Raw genomic sequence first — 26,986 nt, 5'->3', positions numbered from 1 at the left:
ATTATCCCCCAGTGGTCCCACCTAAGGGCACTAATCTCACTCATGAGAGTCCCACCCTCATGACATAATTATCCCCCAGTGGTCCCACCTCCTAGGACAATCACATTACGGGTTAGGAGTTCAACATATGAATTTTGAGGGGACACATACATCCAGTCCATAACTATCTGCTACAAGCCACACAGCTAATTGGTGAGAGGAGGGCCTAGAACTCAGGATTCTTGTCCTTGTTTTGTACTTATTATCACAAGAAATTCCAGTTCCTCTTCAGTAAGATATTCTTGGATCAACCTTAATGGATATATGTGGTATATTTCTTAATATTTCCTACACTGGGACTTCATAGTCATGGTGCAGCAGTGTCCCCAATTTTACACCTTACCACCTGTCCACATTTGGAACCCAGGAGTGCTAAGGCCATAAAGTGACTTAGAGGTGAGTTCTGCAGCTCCCTAGGTTTCCATATGAGGACATGGAGCCCTGGCAAGGTGAAGGAACTTCACTGATCATGCTTGGCCCCTTTAGAAACATGGGGAGGAACGTGTGGTATTTTTCTGAAAAACTGTAACCCAAAGTAGGAGTGGGTTGTTTTGGAAAATAAAGAGTTCACACTCCTGGAAATATTCCAGCAGAGCCTGGATATTAGATAACAGGGATGTGGGTAATGGGCTCAGGGATCACGTGAGTTTCAATAAACTTTGCTGAGAATACTGAGAACAAATACAATTTAATACAATAAATACATTATGTAATAAAATCTAATATAATAAAATCAATTAGGTAGCTTAACTCTCCTTTCTCTTCCAATTTTGCCTTCTTTGAGTCCAGCAGATGTGAAAGAGAAATTATTAATAGAAAAGAATAATGCCTGGCATAGGGTTCCCAATAAGTGTCCTTGAAATCAATTAATATGACCCTTTTCAACTTTTTGCAGCTTTCTTTCTTTAATTCCCACTGATTCTTTATAGTTACAGGCAGGTAAGTATTTGGAAGCATCTCCAACGTCATCTGGCCTAGCAGTTCCAGAAGATTTGATCAACAAAATTCTCCATTTAAAAAAAATGCCTGTTTGATCAATACTCATAATGCAAGTTAATGTATTAATGATTCTGAGATGTCTCATGGGGGGCTGAGAATGAAAACCAAAAAGAAAAAGAAAAGCTTACTGAACTCCTCAACCCCCAATTTATCTGTAATATTTTATTGTAGAATCTTTATAAAAAAATGTTTTGCAAGCTGTGAATATATCAGCACACTCTTTGGAAATGCCAGCCTAGCTTAAGCCCGTCATTTCACGCAGGAAAAAAATAGAGGCTCAGAAGAGGAAAAATGGTCAGAGTCAGGACATGAACCCAAGTCATTCATTCAGTCCTGAGTCCACTGCATGTAGTGTGTCTCGTTGTGAGACAGCACATTCCAAAAGCAGTTCTAAATGGTCAGTGTTTTCACTTAACAGCTCATCTGCCAATTGATTGTCACAGAAATGTGGGACCAGGACAATGTTTTGTGAAATGAATGGATTTACAAACCAGGGGACCAGCCCTGTGCCCTGCTCATTAGGAACAATTTGCATGCGGAACATCAGTGTGACAGGCCCAGCAAGGGATTTGTTTAGCTCATTTAGAGTAATGGAGACAAGAGATTAATCACTTGAACACTGACACGCCTTGCTTCTGCAGCCCCACTGTGCATGCCCACCCGGCTGACCCTGATCTGATGCTCTCTTGTCTCTGATCTCGATTGTCTGTCTGTACTCTCACTTGTATGGCTACAGCCTCCAGGGCTCCCATCCACAGAACGTGGACCAAGCGCCTGGACTGGAGGAGTAACTCCTAAGGCAGCCACGTTTGTCCTTGGGTCTCTCACAGTCCCCTTCATACACACTAGATTTAGAATCTCAAGTGGCCCCTAGGCCAGGTTTCCACTAACTCACCTAGGAACTGTCCCTTGACATCCTGTTCCCATCCTTGACATCTATCCTCCAAAGCAAGAACAGTCCCTTCCTTGGCCAAGGGCCACTCCTGCCTGCCCACCATATCCATTTGTCATCCAACCTCCATTCTCCATCATCTGTATTACCTGTGGCTCATCTCAGCAGTTTACCAATATCTTCTATTATTTTCATTTTGCATGTGTGTAAAAACACAGAGTTAGTGACCTTGCCCAAGGTCACATAGCAAATGTAACAATCCCAATAAGCTAATGTCAAAGTTCCCTCCAGGGACTGATCAGTTTCTCTATCCTCTTTCACATATAAACCCCTCAAAAACATTGTCAAGCATGCAATTGCTTTTCCTCCCTGCAAGGTTCTGTCTTCAACTGGCTCCAGGTGGATTTCTGCATTATCACTCCATCCTAAATTCACTAGCCATTCTCATGAAGCTAAGTCTAAGTTGTCATTTCACTTGACCTCTCTAGCACTTGAAAAACATCAATCATTCATCATGGAGTTTTCTTTTGATTCTCCCCCCTCTTACCTGCTTCTTCATTCTCACTTTCAACTACCAGCACCTACTTTTCTGCCTAAAATGTTGAAGTCTCCAGAGTGTGATCCCACGTCTCCTCTTTTCCTGGATTCTCAGCTTTGCTTTGCTCTGCCCTTCCCACTGTTCACTTCCTCTGTAGGAAATCCAGACCATCCCCTGACTTGAAGAACCATCTGTAGCTGATGGTTCCCAGATTTATCTCCCCAGTCCAGACTCCCTTCTGAGATCTAAATTCACGACTGGCCATTGAGCTAACCTTGCCACACATCCCAAACCGAATCCTTAACTTTCTGTCCAGCCTCAGACACTTGACCTTTTGCTTTTTTCTCTCTGGTGTTTCTCAACTCTTCATCACTTAATTTCCCAGGCCAGAAAGTTAGCAGTCCTTGTTAACATCTTCTAGTTTCTATTCCCTCTGCTCTCCCAAGTCATCAATCATCAAATCCTATTGCATCTCCATCCAAAATGTAGTGCAAATCTGCACACTTTCACCTCTCTCATTTCCTCTTCCCTAAGTCAAGATGGCCACCCATTCGCTTGATGCCCTTCTGATCTTTTCTCGACATTAGAGGAAGAATGTGTTTAACTTTTAAATCACAGGTCTGATAATTCTGCTCAACCACTTAAAGTCTTCAGTGGCTTCTTTGACTCCTGGAATGAGAGTCACAATTCTCTGACCCAACAAAGAACTGCATGGTCTAACTCTACCTGAACCCCATCTCACTCCCTCCCCTCGCCGTATCTGTGGTACCCCACTCACTCTGGCATTCTGTCTGTTACTCCTGTGAAACCTGTTCCTGTGTCAGGACACCCACATCTTTCCTTTAAGGATGCTCACTTCTTTTCAGAGCTCCCAAGAGAAACATTTCCTCACGTTATAAGAAGTCAGTCCTCCTTGTCAACAACGTGCTGTTATGACTGCCTATATTTTTCATTGTATATCTATTTATATAATTATAGATTTTATTTATACAATTATAGACTTCATGTCTGCTTCCTTGATTAGAATGTAACACCCATGTGGGCAGGCACCAAGTCATGTGTGTTTTGTTATTCTAGCATCAACCTGGTAATTGGCACATCGTCCCATGCAATAAATGCTGTAAGTAAATAAATAGATAAATAAATGCAATAAATAGATACATGTAAATGAATCTCACTAAGCTTCCTTTGAAAATGAAGGGGTTGGCTTCTTCAGGACCGCTAGCAACTGTCTCTGATCTAGAGTATTTCAGTCCTAGGTTCTTTACCTTTCTGCTTGCCCATTACCTTGTCTGGGAAATGGAGAAACAAAAGCCCATCTAGTCTGTTTCCCAGGGGGAGACACAATGAGAGGATCAAAGAGGGCTCAGTGATACTCTGTAATACAAACGTTTTTAGTAGTTTTTGCTTCAGACTGACGCTATAAGGAGGTTGGTGAGCTACTGTCATGATATGAAAATCCAAGTTTGGGTTTCTATTATGGACTTCCCTGCATGGCCTTGGGTCTCAGTTACTCCAGGTATAAAATGAAGCAGTTGGGCCAGTTATACCTCTAAGGTCCATTCTTCCTGTGTTATTGCATGATCAAGTCATGTATAACAAGGTATAGAGATGGCTCAATCAAGTGTTCTGGCACACAATTTTTATTTTCACCAAGGTTCACTAGGAAAGAGCAAAGCTTATTTCGGAGGATGGTCACGTGACGGCACAATGCAGGAGCTGTCGTGCCGTGTGACCAATCATCGTGGACAAGTCCCTGGCTTTATTTTAGGAGCCAGGCTTTTAAATTCAGATCTTCTGGTTGTCAGTGGTAGAGCTGGAAGCCGTTATCCTTTGCTCTCAGAGCTTCAGTTTTCTCCTTGGAAACACAAAGGTGATAAAAGTGACCTCTCTGAGCTGAAGGGAAGAGAAAAAATGAGATGATGGTTGCAAGAGTTGGTGGCCGTGAATTTCCAAATGCTCTGCAGGGAAGTGCTGCTGTTTCCTGAGCATTTTGAGCCAGCAGGCATGGGCACATCTCCTGGAGTGGGAGTGGGCCCATTATCCTTCTAGGCAAAAGCCTGCCCAGAACTTCCGAAACAAAGGGCGACACAGGAAGTCTGAGCACTTGAAAGCAACAAATTGTTCCCAGGTCTCAGCCTGAGGTGCCGAGCACAGTTTTTTAATCCAGAGATGGCAAAAATGGGCCTGGAGTAACTTGATACTGCAGGCTATTGTCTCAGAAATGATTTATTAGCTGAGGCTGCTCTGAACTCAGAAGTTTGCTCCTGCCCAAGGCCCCTTTCTCCAGAAGGGAATCTTGCCTTCCCTGGGGAATGACTCTCTAGAGATGAATATGAAAACTCTGTTTGTCTTGTGACACTCTTGTGGTGGCTCCATTTTGGGCTATATTCTAAGCTCATCTTAATGTCTACCCAAGTGGGTTGGTTGGAAAGGGACAGGACCTCCCTGTAATAGGTTTGTATTAGACTGTGTCTATTAAAGAAACAGCTTTTTATTTTTAGTGTGTGAGAAAAAGGACATCCCATATAAATTGCTTAAAATCCAAACTCTGCCATTTACCATCTTTATAAACTTGAGAAGATTGTTTACTTGTTTGAACCTCTATTTCCTGTTTTACCGAAGGGTGCCTCTGAGGATTGTGTGATAATCGAAAGATAAAATGCAGGTCCCATTACAGGGATTTACCAGATGTCAGTGATTTTTCTTCCTTTGAGAGGGTAAGAGGTCACCTAGTCCATGCAATCAGGAAGGTAGTGCCTGCATCAGATATTTTTCATTTTTGTTGCTGTGTCAGTCACCAAGTGCTACATAACAAGCGATCGCACATTGTAGAGACCATGTGATGAGCATTTATTTATCGGACAGTTCTGCTCATCTTAGCTGGGCCCAAAAGGAAGCTCTGAACTGCAACTGGACAAGGTCTGCTCAATATGCTTCTTGTCCTCCTTGGACCAACAAATGAGTCAGGGATTTTTCCCATGGAGATGGTAGAGATTCACGAAAGCAAACAGGAACAGAAGATGACTTTTGAAGCCTAGACTCAGGAGTGACTCCCTGTCATTGCCACCCCTGTTCCATAATGCAAGAGCAATTCATGTGGTTCAGTCCAAGTTTAAGAGGTGGCAGAATGGACTCTGCCTTTAACAGAAGGAAGTGAAAATGACTTGACAAAGGTTAGGATACAGAAAGGGGTAAAAAATGGAGCCGTTAAAGAAGCCTACCACAGATACAACGCATTCAGATATTCTTCATATATGCAGAGGAGAACCTACCATAAAAGGCTGAAGGAGAATCCCCCCCTTCCACCCTCTCTAACCAGTAGGAAGAAAAATATTTTCTACCCCTGTTTCTAGAAGCTAAACCATAAAAAATAAGTAGACCTGTCATATAGTCTTGCCCAGGGTGGTATTCTTTTTTTAATTACTTTTTTTTAAAAGTCCCTTTAAATTCATCTTTTTATTAGGTAATATGCACACATGGTACAAAACTCAAAGGATCTAACTAGTCACTTGCAGTAAAAGGGATGTGTCCTTTCCTCCCATTTCCTAGTCACAATCCCTTAGTAGAAACCATATGACCATGATAGTTTGCAGCTTCCAGGGAAATCCATATAGATTCGTACAGCATAGGCATGCTTTTTTTTTTTTTTTTTTTTTTGCTTTACATAAAGGATACACATACCATTCTGTAGTTTGGTTTCTTTCACTTAATAATCTACCATGTATATTTTGCCAAGATACAAGCTTTTACTTTCTTTTAAGCAGATGGCATTTTTTTCCTTTAAAAAGGAGGATTTTTGAATTTTGAAGGAGTAGCCCAAAGTTCAGGGCTGGTAGAAATTATGTGAGGCTTAGATCCCCTGGAGAAAGAAATGGCAACCCAATCCAGTACTCTTGCCTGGAAAAGTCCATGGACAGAGGAGCCTGGTAGGCTACAGTCCATGGGGACGCAAAGAGTTGTGTATGACTGAATGACTTCACTTTCACTTTTTCCAGTGTGGTTAGGGGTCTAACATGAGTAAGAGGGCATGTAGGGGGGAAACAAGACATCTGCAATGGATCACCCAGTTCCAAGAGCTTAGCTGTGTGGCCTCTCCTTTGCCCCTGGTTGGCACCTACAGCCTTCCTATCAGTGCCATGAGTCCCCATTGCTCCGGATACATATCTTATCTACTGATGTTTAAGTTGGTTTCTTTCATCTGCCATCAAGAACCCCAACTAATACAGAAGAGGGCTGGGAGTAAAACAGGTGACACACTGGCACAGGGAGGTCAGGGAAGAGTCAGACAAATGTAGGGCTGAAGACAGCAAAGATCTGCTGTTGTTGAACTATGGGGGTCTTGGAAGTGTGTGTCAGGATTGGAAGGATGGAAAAACCCTCACATGCTGTCTATGCAGGTGGGCACCAAACATTTCCTGAGCCCTTCCACAAGCCCAGCATTCTTCTCAATGCTGAGGATCCAGTGAAGGGAAAACAGACCATCTTTGGCCTCATGAGACTCATATTCTAATTAGGCAGAGAGACTATAAAGAAACAAACAAATTTATCATATAATGTCAGTTCAGTTCAGTCACTCAATTGTGTCCAACTCTTTGCGACCTCATGAACCTCAGCACGCCAGGCCTCCCTGTCCATCACCAACTCCCAGAGTCTACCCAAACCCATGTCCATTGAGTTGGTGACACCATCCAACCATCTCATCCTCTGTCATCCCCCTCTCCTCCTGCCCTCAATCTTTCCCAGCATCAGGGTCTTTTCCAATGAGTCAGCTCTTTGCATCAGGTGGCCAAATATTGGATTTTCAGCTTCAACATCAGTCCTTCCAACGAACACCCAGGACTGATCTTCTTTAGGATGGACTGGTTGGATCTCCTTGCAGTCCAAGGACCTCTTGAGTCTTCTCCAGCACCACAGTTCAAAAGCATCAATTCTTCTGCACTCAGCCTTCTTCACAGTCCAACTCTCACATCCATACATGACCACAGGAAAAACCATAGCCTTGACTAGACGGACCTTTGTTGACATAACGTATAATGTCTGACATAATGCATAATACCTGACATTGCATAATGTCAGGTAGTGATAAATTCTATGAAAAGATTATAGACAATGAAAGAGGTACTATTTAGCTAAGTGAGAAGAAAAAAAAATCTTTGGAAGAGAGCCCATTAGGCTTGGCTAGGAAAAGATTCTGCTCAGTTTTTATTTTTTCTACATTCAGTCCTATGGCACAGACAAGGCAGACACGGCAGTCTTCTGGGCCATGGAATTTGAGCGTCATCTCCCTCGTTATCTATTCCCTAAAATTCTGTTATAATTAACTAACTCTTCACCATTGTTGCGTGTTTCCAGTAAACAGTCATTTTATCACAAAGGAGACTGAGCCTTCAGTTCAGTTCAGTTCAGTCGCTCAGTCGTGTCTGACTCTTTGTGACCCCATGAATCCCAGCACACCAGGCCTCCCTGTTCATCACCAACTCCCGGAGTTCACTCAGACTCACATCCGTCGAGTCCGTGATGCCATCCAGCCATCTCATCTTCGGTCGTCCCCTTCTCCTCCTGCCCCCAATCCCTCCCAGCATCAGAGTCTTTTCCAATGAGTCAACTCTTCTCATGAGGTGGCCAAAGTACTGGAGTTTCAGCTTTAGCATCATTCCTTCCAAAGAAATCCCAGGGCTGATCTCCTTCAGAATGGACTGGCTGGATCTCTTTGCAGTCCAAGGGATGCAGTTAATTTACTTTTTGAACAGTTATTAAATGGCAGGGTGAGGATGCCTGCCTGGCTGCTGGATCCAGAATCTGTATCTTTGCTCCTGTATTATGTTGCTTGAATGCTCAGTGAGATTTCTTTCATTTTTTTTCCTACTCTCTGGTTCCTTGGTCAGAAATGTTAGTGTCAGAGGCCTAAATAACAAGGGATGTCTCTCATTCTAGCCCAGCATCCAAAGTGTGAGATGAGCACTATCGAAGGTCCCGGAGGTGATTGAGATGGAACAGGACACTGAAGATACTGACTCATATTGTGAGAAAGTCATTTCCTTTTCAATTATCTTTAAATGTCAAGGCAGAATCATCTTAGTTGGGTGCTAACATCTTTAACACTTCTCACACTTGCTAATCTCCCAATTTCCATATATATATATAAATGACAAAGTAGGAGCATGCTCCAGGCACAGGACCTCTGTTAGGTAACAGTGGTGGTGGTGGTGGTTTAGTCACTAAGTTGTGTCTGACTCTTGTGACCCCATGGACTGTGGCCCACCAGGCTTCTCTGTTCATGGGATTCTCCAGGTAAGAATACTGGAGTGGGTTGCCATGCTCTTCTCTAGGAGATCTTCCCAACCCAGGCTTTGAACCCAAGTCTCCTTCTTTGTAGGCAGATTCTTTACCACCGAGCTACCATGGAAACTGAATAAGTAATAGTATCCTATGAGAATTACATTAACAGCTGTATGTTTTCATTATTATTGTTGTTGGAACAGGAATGGAAAACCACTATCATCTATTTCAAACTTGTTCTCTGGCTTTCCATTTACTATGGTAGTTTAAAGCCCTTCAAGAAAATTAGAGATACCAAGGGAACATGCAAAGTTGGGCTCGATAAAGGACAGAAATGATATGGACTTAACAGGAGCAGAAGATATTAAGAAGAGGTGGCAAGAATACACAGAAGAATTGTACAAAAAAGATCTTCATGACCAAGATAATCACGATGGTATGATCACTCACCTAGAGTCAGACATCCTGGTATGTGAAGTCAAGTGGGCCTTAGAAAGCATCACTATGAACAAAGCTAGTGGAGGTGATAGAATTCCAGTTGAGCTATTTCAAATCCTGAAAGATGATGCTGTGAAAGTGCTGCACTCAATATGTCAGCAAATTTGGAAGACTCAGCAGTGGCCCAGGACTGGAAAAGGTCAGTTTTCATTCCAATTCCAAAGAAAGGCAATGCCAAAGAATGCTCAAACTACCACACAATTGCACTCATCTCATACGCTAGTAAAGTAATGCTCAAAATTCTCCAAGCCAGGCTTCAGCAATACGTGAACCGTGAACTCCCTGATGTTCAAGCTGGTTTTAGAAAAGGCAGAGGAACCAGAGATCAAATTGCCAACATCCACTGGATTGTGGAAAAAGCAAGAGAGTTCCAGAAAAACATCTATTTCTGCTTTATTGACCATGCCAAAGCCTTTGACTGTGTGGATCACAAGAAACTGTGGAAAATTCTGAAGAGATGGGGATACCTGAGAAACCTATATGCAAGTCAGGGAGCAACAGTTAGAACTGGACATGGAACAACAGACTGGTTCCAAATGGGAAAAGGAGAATGTCAAGGCTGTATATTATTACCATGCTTATTTAACTTCTATGCAGAGTACATCATGAGAAACACTGGGCTGGAAGAAGTACAAGCTGGATTCAAGATTGCCAGGAGAAATATCAATAACCTCAGATATGCAGATGACATCACCCATATGGCAGAAAGTGAAGAAGAACTAAAAAGCCTCTTGATGAAAGTGAAAGAGGAGAGTGAAAAAGTTGGCTTAAAGCTGAACATTCAGAAAAGGGAGATCATGGCATCTGGTCCCATCACTTCATGGGAAATAGATGGGGAAACAGTGGAAACAGTGTCAGACTTTATTTTTTTGGGCTCCAAAATCACTGCAGATGGTGACTGCAGCCATGAAATTAAAAGACGCTTACTCCTTAGAAGGAAAGGTATGACCAACCTAGATAGCATATTGAAAAGCAGAGACATTACTTTGCCAACAAAGGTCCGTCTAGTCAAGGCTATGGTTTTTCCAGTGGTCATGTATGGATGCGAGAGTTGGACTGTGAAGAAAGCTGAGCACCAAAGAATTGATGCTTTTGAACTGTAGTGTTGGAGAAGACTCTTGAGAGTCCCTTGGACTGCAAGGAGATCCAACCAGTCCATTCTAAAGGAGATCAGCCCTGGGTGTTCTTTGGAAGGAAAGATGCTAAAGCTGAACCTCCAGTACTTTGGCCACCTGACGCGAAGAGTTGACTCATTGGAAAAGACTCTGATGCTGGGAGGGATTGAGGGCAGGAGGAGAAGGGGATGACAGAGGATGAGATGGCTGGATGGCATCACTGACTCGATGGACGTGAGTCTGAGTGAACTCTGGGAGATGGTGATGGACAGGGAGGCCTGGAGTGCTGCGATTCATGGGGTCGCAAAGAGTTGGACACGACTGAGCCACTAAACTGAAATGAACTGACAAGCATTTATTTAAATGCTTTAAAACATTTATTTTATTTCAAAAGTTTATTTAAGACTTAAATAAGTCTTAAATAAGTAAATAATATAAATGGAGTGTAAATAATAAAAATCATGAAGATGGTGGTTGAATGACATAGTTTAGGGAATATTGTTTCACAAGACAATTTTGTATTTGACTTTCATCTATAGGCCTGGCAGCCTTACCCTTGTCCCCCAACTCTACCTTGTATGTTAGTCCCCATGCAAGTCCAAATAACTGACAAGAATTAGCTGATTACAAAACTGGATACAGTCCTGAGCATTTTAAACGCCGGTTTGAAGCACCAAGCCTGTTTGAGGAAACGTGGCTTGGTAAAAATCTACTCACCTGGAAAGCAGGAACCCTGGCTGTCTTCTGGTCTCCCTCACTGGTGTGCTGCGTGGCCATGAACATTGTTCCAGCTCTCTGACCAATGCTTTCAACCTGTGGTGCTGGAGAAGACTCCTGAGGATCCCTCAGACAGCAAGGAGATCAAACCAGTGCTTCCTAAAGGACATCAATCCTGAATATTCATTGGAAGGGCTGATGCTGGAGCTGAAGCTCCCAAACTTTGGCCACCTGATGTGAAGCGCCAACTCACTGGAAAAGACCCTGATGCTGGGAAAGATTGAGGGCAAGAGGAAAAGGGGAAAATAGAGGATGAGATGGTTGGATGGCATCATTGACTTAATGGGCATGAGTTTGGGCAAACTCAGGGAGACAGTGAAGGACAGGGGAGCCTGGCCTGCTGCAGTCCATGGGATTGCAAAGAGTTGCACACAACTTAGCAGCTGAACAACAACAACAGCAACAACAGACCCCCCGCTGGTCTGCTGTGTGACCGGGAACAGATTGTTCCAGCTATCCGAGCCTCAGTAGCCTCATTTATAAGACCAAGGGGTTTAACTAGATGATCTCTAAGGTCTTTTCATCTCCACAGTGTGTGAATATTTTCAATATTATTTTTATTAAAAGAATCGCTTTACCATTGAGAATTTCAAATGTTTTTATAATAAACCCTCAGAATCAAGGGCAACAATATATTTGCAATAGAAATTTCATTAGCATATTATGATAGTTCTTGATCATTTTTGCATGTATTAAAATGAAACATTTGGTAAAAATTAAACATTATATGCAAATGAGTACAACAAGCCTACTTTTTGAATAATAATTCATTATCTCCCTTATAATATATGTGAGTGGCTTCTTTTTTCCTCAGTACGCTATAGCTATTAAGTCAGCATGTTGGAAGTTTACCAAGAAGTATAGCAGAGGACCCCATCTTTCATTTGCATAAGTCCCAGAATTCCACCTGTCGAAAATTATATGCTATTAATAGATGACGAGACTGTCACTTGATGTTCATTTATAATGTTGTCACTGGAACCTAATGAACATTTAGGACGTATTTCAAGAATTGTTGTACATTCTTTTTTTCCTTTTTGCCACAGAGAGGAGAGTGTGTTTGTGCTACAGCAGAAACGTATTACACTGGAAAGGTGCAACTGGCAGAGCTATTGAATCTGTCTCTTGGGCATTTCCCTTCTTTGTTTTTTTTTTTAAAATACAAACTCATATAATTACAAAGAATAGACTGGGAAGAAATTTGAGGATCTTCTGCTAAGTGTCATTCACATTATAGGTGAAGAAATTTTAGCCTGAAGCAGTCTAGCAACTTGCTCACAGGTATACAGTTAGTGGCTGCTCTGGGAGACTAGAATCCAATTGTCCTGATTTCTTTTTCAATGTGTTAATGCATTTCTACATAAGTTGGCATGTGAAATGTAAATACAGAGACTAGAAATATATATGAAAATATAGTGACCATTATGGCTGCATATTTATCTCCAGGGTCAATTTTAGAGAATCACAAAGTTGGTCAAGTTTCTCAGCAGTATCATAATCCCACTTTTTCTCTGATTTCTTTCTGGACCAGTTACCCCAACCAAATGATCCTCTATCGTCCACACTGCCAGGACTGACTGCTCAAGCCACTGTTTTTGGACATTAACATTTGCTGCCATGTGGCACTGTTTTCTTGAAATTTTAATCCAGATAGTTTTTGTATCTACTGCAATACATTTCTTGAGGAGTAAAACTATTCTCTCTCCATTTCCATGCTCTGTGACACTTACCCAAAGCCTAGCAGGTAGAATAACTCAAATATATTAATGGTCTAACCTCCTGCTTTTTGCTGAAATTAGCGGTCTCTGTAAGGCTGCACAGTGAGTTGAAGATGAGGTTCTAAGAAAATATATACAGCCTCCCAATGTCACTATTGAATTGGTACCAGAGGGGGAAGTTTCACACACTTGTGACTTTAAGGCAGCTAAAAAGTATGAAAACTCTGGGCTTCCCAGGGGGCACAGGGGTAAAGAATCTGCCGGCCAGTGCAAGAGATGCAAGAGGGGTGGGTTTGAGCCCTGGATGGGGCAGATCCCCTGGAGGAGGAAATGGCAACCCACTCCAGGGTTCTTGCCTGGGAAACCCCATGGACGGAGGAATCATGGTAGACTCCAGTCCAGGGGGTCGCAGAAGAGTTGGATACAACTGAGTGACTGAACAGGCGGGCACGTGCCAGCTCTGTTTCACTAAGATAAGTCTTAATATCTGACAGATAAAATACGCACATACTTTACTCTGATCATGTAAGTAGTGGTATATTTACAGTTTGTCTGGGAGAGTTACAAGGAGACTCACAAAGGTTGAGTCTCAAGATGGTCTGAAGTACAGACTCTGAGAGTAGTGAAGACCACTTGAAAACAGGTGACCAAAACACCCGACTTTTCCTAACTCACCCCGCCTATGCCAAGAAATACCGTACTTTTCAAAGATGTACAATAGGATTGCCATAGGTTCTAAGGAGATTTTAAACTTCGGAGTCAGAACCACCAGGGCTGCTCTCTACTAGCTGTGCAACTTTGGGCAAAGTAAGTAGTCTTTGTGAGCTTTATCTGGTTTGTAAAATGGATTTGATATCGACCTTACAGGATTGTTGTTAACATTAACTTAAAGGTGAAAGCATAGTAAAGTGTTTTAGACAAGTCGCTTTCGTATGGTAAAGTGATCAGTGAAGAGTGATAATAGCAGCAATATCCGCAGCTGCAGTGTTTAACCAGTATACTAGGAAAGCAAGACCCTTACCGCATCTGAGAACACTGACTATGAACTGCGTTACTCTCTAACCGTATGAATACTTATCCACTCTGGACTATAAATTCCTTAAGGGGAAAATGCATCTTAATCACATTATAGATATGAAAATGGAGGCTTAGAGAGAATAGTGATCAGATTCTAACAGTCATCCCCAAGAAATCCTGACATTTGAATAATATCAACTGATAGGGGTAATTTTTGCATATTTTTAAGACAAAAAGGCTCATTACTCCTTTGCTTATCAAATCATTGTGAGCAGTCTCTGTTTAGGGTAATATTCAAGGCCCTTCACATAAAACCCAATCTACCCTTTCCAGTTTCACCTCAATCCACTCCCTGGCAGGAAGTCTGTGTTTCAGACCCTCTTAGCTTCTCACTGTTCCCTGAAAAGGCTCTATTCCTCCGTACTTCCATCCTTTAGTTCTTTCGTGTTTGTTCTTTCGTTCTTTTGCCATCCTACTCACCTCCTTTTATGCCTGGAGAAATACAACTTAATACTCACGAGTCAGCTGTGAAGCTTTCCCCAGCCACATCGGTTAGACAGGAAGGATAATGACGGTCGCCATTCACTGAGCCTCTCTCCACGCCAGACACCTTGTTCCCAGGAGTTACACAGTGCTCTGCGGTTCCATGACCACAGTTGTCTTGTTAACTGTGTACCGTGGAACTTTCCGAGCTGGCGTCCTCGCAACTTGATGTAACCACCTGAGGGCAGAGACCAGGACCCCCTTATCTGGGCAGTCCTAGCACAAGATCCCTGTGTGGTTTCTCAATTCCTATCCATCGACTCAGGGGATCGTAAGGTTAGGGTTCTAAATGATAAGTATCTGTTGAGTGAAAATACTGCAGAGAGGATTCAAATATCAGATTGGCGATCAGGCTACTGGCTGTCAGTTTCCTTCCAACTGTAAGCTTGTCGTCTCACTACCCCCATGTTCAGATAAATTCCCTCGTGTTGGGAGTTAGCAATAAAAGTAAGAAGCAGAGACGCTGAGATCTCATGCATATTTGAGTTCCCAGGCCTCCTTATCCATGAAAGGTTCAGACGTGGCCTCACAAACAGTCACACATCTGGAGCTCCTCTCCCGCCTTCTCCCCTCACCCGCCTTGCCAGAATCCCTGTGGCTGAGGGTATCTATAAATAATCACCCAAATGTAATGCCGCCCAGCTCGCCGGGTTAAATACAGACATTGGATTAGATCCAGGGAGGAGGGGACAAGTGATTCCCAACTCAAAGAAATTGTTATGAATTCCATTTGCTGTGTGAATATGTACAGTGGCTGTTTCCTTCCACGAGGACAGCAAAATAGCAATTAACTCAAGGCTCCTGTTAGAGCTGCTACTGTCTCCCCTGCTTCATCTTTCGCATCTGGATCCCAGCATGGGTGCTGATGTGTCTAAATGTGGGTGTCAAATGACAGATCTCTCCACACCTGTTCTAAGTGTACCTGCCCTGCCCCTGCTCACCGCCTCTGCATCCCTTCGAAGGGAGAAGCTGTGGCAGGAGTATCGTCACTTGTCTGACGTGGATCTCAGTAGGATGGTGGAAAAAACAGACCTTTGACTTCAGTTAGAACTAGGGGAAGCTCTTGCTTCACGACTTACTAGCTGTGTGGCCTGAGCAAAGTTAACTTAACCTATCTCAGTCTCATCAGTTTTTGTATTTATACAATGGAGATAACCTTGTTTACTTGCCAGCATGCTGGGAAGATTTCACAGGACACTTACGTAAATTTTCTGGCCCACCAGTAGTCTCTGGGTAAAATAACTCATCTCTTTCTCACTTCATAATCTCATGTCATTGACCTCTGGAGATGAAGTGGTCATTAGTGATTATTTGGTCCACTGCTTACTTCTAATCGACGAGGAAATGGAGGGTTAGAATGACAAATAATGTGTTTCAGAGGCATTGCATGGAGTTAGCGATTGACTAGGACCAGGATTCAAGTGCGCTTCATCATCCATTAATTCATGCTCTGCACCTATATTTTAATATTTGTTGAGTCCTATCAAGCAGCAGTGAAGGACAGAGTGAAGGACAGGGAAGCCTGACATGCTGCCTTCCATGGGGTTGCAAAGAGCTGGACATGACTTAGCAGCTGAACAGCAAAGCAAGCAGCAAGTACTGAGGAATGTACAGGCGAAAGGTGCTCCCCAGCTGGCCCAGAAAAGACCTAATGATATTAGGGAACATTTTTGAGCTCTCTTCAGACTCCACTGAGTGCAGGAATTGTTTAGAGGACTTTAATCCTTCCCACAAACAGGTGAGATACAGATACTATTATCTTTTCAACTTTGCCTATGAAGGGAGAAAATAAAATGAGGCACAGGAAGCTTAAATGATTTCCACAAGTTTACAGCTAGTAAGTGGTGGCTATGGAATTCTACCCCAGGTAGTGTCATTCCAAAATTCACACTTTTAACCACCGTATTATAGCAGCTGTTGATGAAGATATCAGTTCAGTTCGGTTCAGTTGCTCAGTTGTGTCTGACTCTTTGCGATCCCGTGAATCGCAGCACGCCAGGCCTCCCTGTTCATCACCATCTCCCGGAGTTCACTCAGACTCACGTCCATCGAGTCCGTGACGCCATCCAGCCATCTCATCCTGTGTCGTCCCCTTCTCCTCCTGCCCCCAATCCCTCCCAGCATCAGAGTCTTTTCCAATGAGTCAACTCTTCTCATGAGGTGGCCAAAGTACTGGAGTTTCAGCTTTAGCATCATTCCTTCCAAAGAAATCCCAGGGTTGATCTCCTTCAGAATGGACTAGTCGGATCTCCTTGCAGTCCAAGGGACTCTCAAGGGTCTTCTCCAACACCACAGTTCAAAAGCATCAATTCTTCGGCGCTCAGCCTTCTTCACAGTCCAACTCTCACATCCATACATGACCACAGGAAAAACCATAGCCTTGACTAGACGGACCTTAGTTGGCAAAGTAATGTCTCTGCTTTTGAATATGCTGTCTAGGTTGGTCATAACTTTTCTTCCAAGGAGTAAGTGTCTTTTAATTTCATGGCTGCAGTCACCATCTGTAGTGATTTTGGAGCCCCAAAAAATAAAGTCTGACACTGTTTCCACTGTTTCCCCATCTATTTCCCATGAAGTGATGGGACTGGATGCCATGATCTTCGTTTTCTGAATGTTGAGCTTTAAGCCAACTTTTTCACTCTTCTCTTTCACTTTCATCAAGAGGCTTTTTAGTTCCTCTTCACTTTCTGCCATAAGGGTGGTGTCATCTGCATATCTGAGGTTATTGATATTTCTCCTGGCAATCTTGATTCCAGCTTGTGTTTCTTCCAGTCCGGCATTTGTCATGATGTACTCTGCATTGAAGTTAAATAAACAGGGTGACAATATACAGCCTTGACATACTCCTTTTCCCATTTGGAACCAGTCTGTTGTTCCATGTCCCATTCTAACTGTTGCTTCCTGACCTGCATACAGATTTCTCAAGAGTCAGGTTAGGTGGTCTGGTATTCCCATCTCTTTCAGAATTTTCCACAGTTTATTGTGATCCACACAGTCAAAGGCTTTGGCATAGTTAATAAAACAGAAATAGATGTTTTTCTGGAACTCTCTTGCTTTTTCCATGATCCAGCAGATGTTGGCAATTTGATCTATGGTTCCTCTGCCTTTTCTAAAACCAGCTTGAACATCAGGGAGTTCATGGTTCACATATTGCTGAAGCCTGACTTGGAGAATTTTGAGCATTACTTTACTAGCATGTGAGATGAGTGCAACTGTGCAGTAGTTTGAGCATTCTTTGGCATTGCCTTTCTTTGGAATTGGAATGAAAACTGACCTTTTCCAGTCCTGTGGCCACTGCTGAATTTTCCAAATTTGCTGGTATATTGAGTTCAGCACTTTCACAGCATCATCTTTCAGGGTTTGAAACAGCTCAACTGGAATTCTATCACCTCCACTAGCTTTGTTCGTAGTGATGCTTTCTAAGGCCCACTTGATTTCACATTCCAAGATGTCTGGCTCTAGATTAGTGATCACATCAGCATGATTATCTGGGTCATGAAGATCTTTTTTGTACAGTTCTTCTGTGTATTCTTGCCACTTCTTCTTAATATCTTCTGCTTCTGTTAGGTCCAGACCATTTCTGTCCTTTATCGAGCCCATCTTTGCATGAAATGTTTCCTTGCTATCTCTAATTTTCTTGAAGAGATCTCTAGTCTTTCCCATTCTGTTCTTTTCCTCTATTTCTTTGCATTGATCACTGAAGAAGGCTTTCTTATCTCTTCTTGCTATTCTTTGGAACTCGGCATTCAGATGCTTATATCTTTCCTTTTCTCCTTTGCTTTTCGTTAAGAGCAGTGATTTTAACCCACTAATCCAGGGAAGCACAGGGACTGTAGGAGTCCAACACTCTGTCATTCCAGCCATCAGGGGGAGACTGGGAAGGCTGCCCAGAGGGCCTGATTGGGGAAGTGATGTTGTTCATCTAATACGGTTAAGGATACATGATACCTTAACTCCAGAGGTGAAAATTTGACAGAATTACATGGGACCAGGCAAAAGATTCAAGTGAATCACAGAAACACATGATATGGGAGACCAACCTTAGTAGCTGGTTTGGTACATTTTGCACATATTGGTTTCTTGAGCATCACAGTAACGCCTTTGGACTGCAGGCAGGGAATGGATTATAATTCCAGTTTTAAGGATAACAATACCTAGACTCAGAGATGGTAGCTTATTCTGATCAAAAATGCTAAGCAAGATGGTAGAAGAACTGGGAATAAAATGATTCTCCTCTCCTAGTTATTCAGGACATTTTCTGTCCTTTAGCCAGCTTCTACCTTTTTTTTTTTCCTTCCTGGTTATCTAATTTAAAAATGAAGAAAGACTCACTAATTTAGAAAAAGGAATAATTAGTCTGACCATCTGACTGTCTTCCAAGACATCAGGTGTTGTAATCAGTGTTTTATGGTCCTTAATCTCACATGGACCTCAGTGAAATCCTCCAATAAGAACCTACAAGGTAGGTATTCTGCATTGTTGGCTGGAGTGGAAGGCCTTTGTTGCCAGAAGAGTGAAGCTATAGGAAATGATAGACTTGTATTTTTGCCCTGGGAGAAAGATTTACCAAACCTATAGTGGGTGTGAGCAAAATCAGGGCAGAGATAAGCCCATCATTTTTTAAAGAAAATGTGTTTTGGAACATACAGAGATTCTGCTCCAGATGACAAGAAAGTGATAGCTTTATCTCTTGGAAGCTTTATTAAAGACAGCCATAACACTCTGATTGCCCAACATGTAAACCTCAGTGGCCTCTGGCAGCATATCATTTTGAGGACAACTTTCTGATTGGATGAGTCAGCAGTGGAAATAGGCTGGACTGCTTACCATGTGAGTGTTGGGCATTGTGAACAGGCTTAGATTTGATGATCAGCCAATGATTCTCAACATCTTCTTGGTCACTTATCTCTCTGAGAACATAATGTAAAACCAAGGGCCTTCACTTAAAAAAAAATTGCACATGGACAGATACATGCAAAATTTTAATACATTTTCAGGGGCTTCCCTGGTAGCTAAGACGGTAAAACGTCTGCCTACAATGTGGGAGATCCGGGTTCGATCCCTGGGTCAGGAAGATCCCCTGGAGAAGGAAATGTCAACCCACTCCAGTACTCTTGCCTGGAAAATCCCATGGACCGAGGAGCCTGGTAGGCTACAGACCATGGGGTCGCAAAGCCTCAACACAGATACCTAGTGATGTACAGACAAGAGATCAAAATCTCAGAGTTTTTAGTTATTTAGTAAAACTTAAGAGGTGTTGGATTATAAATTTCTATGAACAGGGACCTTATCTTATTCATTATTATGGCCCTGTTGACTAGGAACACGGTAGTCCTTTGGTTGCATTAAACTGATCTGTAGTATAGTTAACTGCTGTATTAGTTAGCTATTCAGTTCAGTTCAGTTCACTTCAGTCGCCCAGTCATGTCCGACTCTTTGTGACCCCATGAATCGCAGCACACCAGGCCTCCCTCTCCATCACCAACTCCCGGAGTTCACTCAGACTCACGTCCATCAAGTCGGTGATGCCATCCAGCCATCTCATCCTCTGTCGTCCCCTTCTCCTCCTGCCCCCAATCCCTCCCAGCATCAGGGTCTTTTCCAATGAGTCAACTCTTCGCATCAGGTGGCTAAAGTATTGGAGTTTCAGCCTCAGCATCAGTCCTTCCAATGAACACCCAGGACTGCATAACAAACAACCCCAAAAGATAATGGATTAAGACAGTAACAGTTTACTTAGCTCATGATTCTGTTAGCAATGTGGACTAGGATCAGCTGGGTTCCCTCATGTGTCTTTAGTCAGTTGTGAATCATCTACAAATTGTTGTTGTTGATCTTGGCTGGGCTTTATGACATATTTGGGACTTTGACCAGGACAGTTGTATTGACTTATCTGTGGTCCACATGATTTGTATCAAGTGTACCTTGCTGCCACGGATAACATCACCAATGGGTGGCATGGAGGTAAGTACTCCAGAGAAATTGGCAGTGGCGTGAGCAATGGGACAAAAGGAAGCTATGAATAGCAGCTGAACACGGGTAAAAGGTGGAGGATCAGTGAACATTAAGCTGACCAACTGCAGATTGTTAGGCTGTGGCTCCAATTATATGTGAGGGCAGTGTTCTCAGTTGTCCACTATCACTATCAGGATTATGCAGCCTGGAATTTCTGAAACTAGGAGGATGAAAGATTGAGATGTAGGGTAATACTGTTAATGTGATACGTGTGTACCCAAGAGGGTGAACACACTGGAAGCGTTCTCACCACCCACCGCCTGTGACCAGAATAGAAGATTCTTCCTTTGCACACACCCTCATCTGTAACGACTGCCTATTTAGTTGGCCGTATCAGTCCTCTGGGGACAGACAGCTCGCCGGTATCACTGTCATCCTTATATACCTGGCATATGGTGAGGGCCCTGTACATAGTTGCTGATCCAATCTACTTCATACTCTCTTTCATGGATAATTTAAGAATTTGAAGACAGAACTAAAGCGACAGTTCTCACAGAGCAAGATACAATATTTAGACCTGTTTCCCCAGCACCTCACAACCATCCATAAGATTTGTCTCATCTCTAAAAGTCTCAGAATCTTTTGATTCATCTTCAAGGCCACATGTTTTTAGGGCGTGTCAACTTGCTTCTGATGGATGTCCCCAAATGCAAGCAATTTTGATGTAGGTGGAAGGACAGTGATAATTATCATAATAATCGTGTTGTTCTTTTCAACTCTTATTAACCTGGATTTTGTGTAAGAGGTTTCCAAGTAGCTTCTTGAATCTGCACAGTTAACCTTTTCTGAGATTTTCTCTGCAGATTCTCTCTGTCTCTCTCCAAGCCCTCAACCCTCATTCCTGCCCATGGAGCCTCACAGGAATAGCTGGAATCCAGCCCCCTGAACAGCTCCTGAACATGGGATAATTGCAATATAATTAATGAATTAAAAAGAATGAAATGTTTTAAGTGCTTTCAATATTCCCTTTCCTATAATTATCTACAAGAAACATGTTCATTAACAATCCTGTGCTGACAGCCCCCAGGCTCTGGATGAGCTAGCTCAGCTTCCAATAAGAAAATGAATTGATGACCTCTCCAACACAGACCATCACAGACCATCACAACTTCCACGGGGAAAGGAGAGGCCATAGCAGAACCACCATTTGGACAGTGGTTGGCCAGATCAGACTCTCTCCTCACCTAAGGTCTTAGCGCACCTTGACTAGTCCTCCCATGCTGAGGACATCCTCTCTGCCTGTCTCCCCAGATTTGTTTTGCAGAAACACAGTGCTCGTCGATCCCTGGTCAGTATCTTATATCTCCTATTGTCATCCCCTGGCCTTCAGCTAGAAAAGAGCTGAATCCTTAATTCACAGAAATATATTAATGACTCAGATCCTTTAATCCTGCGCCTTGCCATCAGGAGTAACATCATCTATGATGAGAAGCCAGAAAGTGTTCAGATCCACAGGGCGTCCCTGACATACATGCCTGGGGCCTTTTGACCATTTCTATTAAGAGGGAATATTCTATTAAGTAAAAATTGGTATCTTATAGAATAGAATTTAAAACACACATGAATTTTAAAAGATAAAGCATTATACTTCGAAAAATCATGCTGATGGGGGGCTGCTCCAGACTGGATCCCCAAATTCTCCAGGGGTACTGGGCCACTGACCACATCACCGGAGACATTTGCTGTTAAGTATGGGCTAATGAGATACCCCTGCAATAGGTATTCAGTGGCAGCCCAGGGCAACTAATCTTATACTGTGGAATTTCCATCAGTGTGACAGTTTATAAGAGGGGCACTGGGGGACAGGGTCACATCCCAGAACCCCATCAGTTTCTTTATTTATTCCATATATGAGTCTCCCAAATGTGCAAGGCACTAAGCCAGGTCTAGTATACAATATGTTGATGAATGACACAAGGGCTGTGTACTCCAAGATTTTATAGAGTAGTGGGGGAGATGAGATTTCTATCTATAAATAACTATAATAGAGACAGGGCTAGGAACTGTGAGAGAGGAGCAATAAAGGTGCTGTGGAAGTCCAGAGGAGGCAGATATTATCTGCAGTTCAGGGGATCTGAGACTGTGTCGTGGAGGAGGAAGATTTTCAGCTGGAACTGGAAGGACAAGTAGTGTCTGGATGGGCAGAGATGGTGCAGGAGGATGGTTTCTTCAACACCAAGAAACCATCCTTAGCAAAGGGTTCAGAGTCTGAATTGGGGAAGCAGTGGTCTGGCCAGGACTGACCAGGGATGGGACAGTGGAGGCTAAATGTATAGTCGGGGTGTGGCTGCAAGGAAGCAATGCCGAAACTAAACTTTAGGAGGAATATGTGAAAGCGTTAACAGTGCAGGCACTAGGGTGAGCTGCTCGCAGAATTTTGGCTTAAGAGTCAAAGAATCTTGGTGTTTCAGAAAGATAGCCCCGCAGCTCAGAGAAGCGTCATCTAGGTGTGTGGAGTGAGAATGGGGGTTGGAATTCAGGGTAGCAAGTTGGTGAAAGAATCCATACAGGCAATAAAGAAGGAGTGATCAGTCAACACCGCATACAAGTCTACCATCTCCACTGTATACACAAGAGGACTCAGGCTGCCATTGTACCTTGGAATAAATACAGATTGAAGAGTAGAAAAATTGCGCAGTGGAGTCACAGGGCATACTGAAAAGGGCTGAAAGTTATTTAAAAGCCCGATCTGTTTATATAAGCAAACCATCTGAGTATATATTTTTGAGGTGGTGGAAATTGATCATCAATAAAATATTTATTGAGGATCTTTGGAATGCCTATGAAATTCTGTTTTGGGTACAGGCACTTAGAGGCAGACTGGTGGGGAATGCTGATTAGAGAAATTAGGCAGGCCACAGATTTGTGCAGCTATCAATATAACAAAATGAGTTGAGACAAGTGGGCCCTTTAAGAGCTTGTTGATGTCAGGACAGGAAAGGATCTGGGGATGCTACGTTAAGTTGCCTTTTTCACAGTCCCTGAAGTGGGTATTGCACAGAGTTCACGGCAGGCAAAGATGATCAGTTGGCCACAGAGACAGAAGCAGTTATTTCCAAACCCTCAGGCAACTCCAGAAGCTTTGCACCACCCTGCCAGATTGAAGTCAACTGGATGCTTCTCAGTCCTCTTAAGCCCAGGCCAAACTGTGTTGTGAGCTTTCTTATTTTTCCAAAGGGCCCGTATTTATTCCTGTATCTGAACCAAGCACGATCCTTATATCCTCAAGATGGTGTGGTCTCTGAATTAAAATGGGAGGTTAAGACTTCGCATCTCACAAGGTTAACAGAATATGGCCTCTGGAGTCAGGCCAATTGAATTGACCCCCTCCCCCCCTTTTTTTTCTTTTCTTACTGTCTTTTACTAATTGGTAAATTTGGTAAGTTTCCTAAAATCTCTGAGGTTTGGTATCCTTATCTTTGAGCTGATATTATGATAGCATTTGCCTTCAAGGCTCATTGTGTGGGTTAGATTAGATGATGCACGAGGTCTTTAAACAGAGAGCCTGATATTCACTGATTGCTCAGCAAAGGCTCCTTATTATTCTTCTAATCATCATAGTGGTTTCTGGTGTGCTGTTCTCAGACTGTCTGGCAAGTTAGTCCTTCAGTTCAGTTCAGTCACTCAGTCGTGTCCGACTCTTTGCGACCCCATGAATTGCAGCACGCCAGGCCTCCCTGTCCATCACCATCTCCCGGAGTTCACTCAAACTCGCGTCCATCGAATCAGTGATGCCATCCAGCCATCTCATCCTCTGTCGTCCCCTTCTCCTCCTGCCCCCAATCCCTCCCAGCATCAGAGTCTTTTCCAATGAGTCAACTCTTCGCATGAGGTGGCCAAAGTACTGGAGTTTCAGCTTTAGCATCATTCCTTCCAAAGAAATCCCAGGGTTGATCTCCTTCAGAATGGACTGGTTGGATCTCCGTGCAGTCCAAGGGACTCTCAAGAGTCTTCTCCAACACCACAGTTCAAAAGCATCAATTCTTCGGCGCTCAGCCTTCTTCACAGTCCAACTCTCACATCCATACATGACCACAGGAAAAACCATAGCCTTGACTAGACGGACCTTAGTTGGTAATGTCTCTGCTTTTGAATATGCTATCTAGGTTGGTCATAACTTTTCTTCCAAGGAGTAAGCGTCTTTTAATTTCATGGCTGCAATCACCATCTGCAGTGATTTTGGAGTCCAAAAAAATAAAGTCTGACACAGTTAGTCCTTAAGGAACTGTATCACCATCTCATAATTTTCCTATCTAGGCATTGTCTCAGTTATGACTTCTTGGAGCTTTTTAATTTGTATCTTAAGGGACTAAACCCACACTCTGTTCTTGGGAAGTTAAGTGTATATTCTACTCAATATTATTTGAGTGTAAGTGACAGAAATTCCAAGTAGCCGAAGCAAAAAGAAAATGTATGACCTTATATAGCACACTTCAAGGATGACTGGAGAAGCTCAAGCTGAGTTTGAGGAATCTTGAGTTTTGCATGTCTATGCTGACTTCCTCTGTTGCTAACCATCAGGAGGTCAAGATAGCCCCCAGCAAATTCAGACTCACATTCTACCGCTTGAGCAACCTTTGAAGAAAGATGCCCATGGGCTTGACATGGCTCTCCTGCCCACCCCAAGTCATCCTCTGTGGCTAGGTGACATGAATAAAACTAGTTAGTCAGGCCTGGTTTCTGTTCCCATCTTTGGAGCCAGAGGCTGAAATGAACCTCTTACGCCATGGACTTGAGCATAACAGGGGGTTGGTTTCTAGTGCTGTGGTTCTTCAAGTGTGGTCACTGGACCAATAACATCAACATTCCCTAGAAGATACCTAGGAATATAAATTCTCAAACACTCTCCCAGCTTTTTAAGATCAGAAACCCTAAAGGTAGGTTCAGGAACTGGGTTTTAATAAGCCTTCCATGTCATTCTGATATATGATCAAATTTAAGAATCATCATTCTAGAAGAAAGGGTGTAAAAATTTTCCAGAAAAAAGCAAGAAGGAGCAAGCAGCAACAAGTGGTGCCTTTCGCAGTTTGCACCCCAGTCAATTACCATGCTTATTTTATAGAAGAGGAATCTGAGAGTCCAGGAAATCCTGGGACTAGAGCAAGGCCCCATGTTTACGAAGCCCAGAGCCAGCCTCAGATATCCTGTTTCCTAATCTAGCACTCCTTTCACCAAAGCACTGCAAAAGAAACGGAGAGAAGAGATTCCTTGCCACGAGGCATTCATTGCAGCTGATTGTGTAGCTGTTCATTTTTTAAGACACTTTTTTCACCTAAGTAAGCACTACCTAAAAGTGGATTGCCCAATGCATCTTTAGGACAGAAGCTTCCCTCCTGCCCTGGAGGGACTGAGGCCCTGAGAAGTGACAGGCATGTCAGGTAGCAGTCCCATTCCGTTACCTTCTCATATCCCAGGATGTTTCCCAGCGCCCAGAGGTTCTGCACAGCCCAGTGACGTGGTTATCTGCGGGTGTTACTGACTCCAGGGCTGAGTTATTTGTATTTTGCATTTGAAAATCATCTCCCAGTTGAGGTCAAATGAAATGACCTTTGCAGAACAAACCAGATTGAAGTCAACAAAGATTTATCGAGCAGGGAGTGTGTGGCCAGTGTCGTCGGTCACGGCTGAGCTTACCAGGGAAGGAGGAAGCACAGGCCCTTCTCCCAGGGAGATCCCGATTTCGTCTGGCAGGTGAGATGAACACGCCTGAGACGATTAGACAATTTTAGGGGCACTCTTATCCTTCTGCGGTGTTATTGTGTGCCCAGGACCTGAACCTTCTATCCGTGTTTGAGGAGTTTTCCGTCTGAGAAATCTTGATGAGAAACAGTCCATGTCCTGCTTTAGAAGTAGAAAAAAACTAGATATAAACTTTACTATTAACCCAGAAAAGGAGAGCATGGTTGGCCAATCAGAGGTACCCGCCTGGGGGTAGTGGCATAGGAGGAAAAAGAAGACTGAGATAAAAGTTCATCATGGTGGCAGAAGCAGCCTCTGCCCGTCTCCAGGGCACTGGTGACGGAGATGGCAGAGGTGGCGCCGGAAGCCCTGTGCTGAGGGCGTGGGTGATGCGAGTTCTGAAGCCTCCCATTAAAACAATGGAGCTGCCATCCCTAACAGACTGCTGATGTTGGCTAAGGGTTTTTGAGGTGTGGACTCCCTTGGTTTTCTAGGCCTTCCCAGTGATGCTGTGAATTGCTCAGTATCCTTCCAATCATTGCCTGCTGGGCTTAAGTTTCACGGGAGTCAGTTTCAGTTGCTTGCCCCTCCGTCCCGGCTAAGGAACGCCGCCTCCTCTCATTCCCCAGCACACCAGCACACTCCGCTGCCTCCCGCCGTGGGCTTCGTGCGGCTCTTCCTTCTTCCCAGGCGCCATTTCTCCCCTTACCGCCCATTCTCTGTACCTAGTTAACCACTCCTCACCCTCTGATGCTCCAGACCCTAGCGTGAGCACCTTTCTTCACGGCATCCTCCCCTGAGTTCCTGGAGTACTTCTCTTCTCCACTCTCAGCAGCCCGTGCACTCTGTCTTTGAGACACTATCCAAGTGTTGT

Source organism: Oryx dammah, unplaced genomic scaffold (genome assembly GCF_014754425.2).
Source record: "Oryx dammah isolate SB20612 unplaced genomic scaffold, SCBI_Odam_1.1 HiC_scaffold_1, whole genome shotgun sequence".
NCBI lineage: Eukaryota > Metazoa > Chordata > Mammalia > Artiodactyla > Bovidae > Oryx > Oryx dammah.
This window is presented reverse-complemented; position numbering follows the sequence as displayed.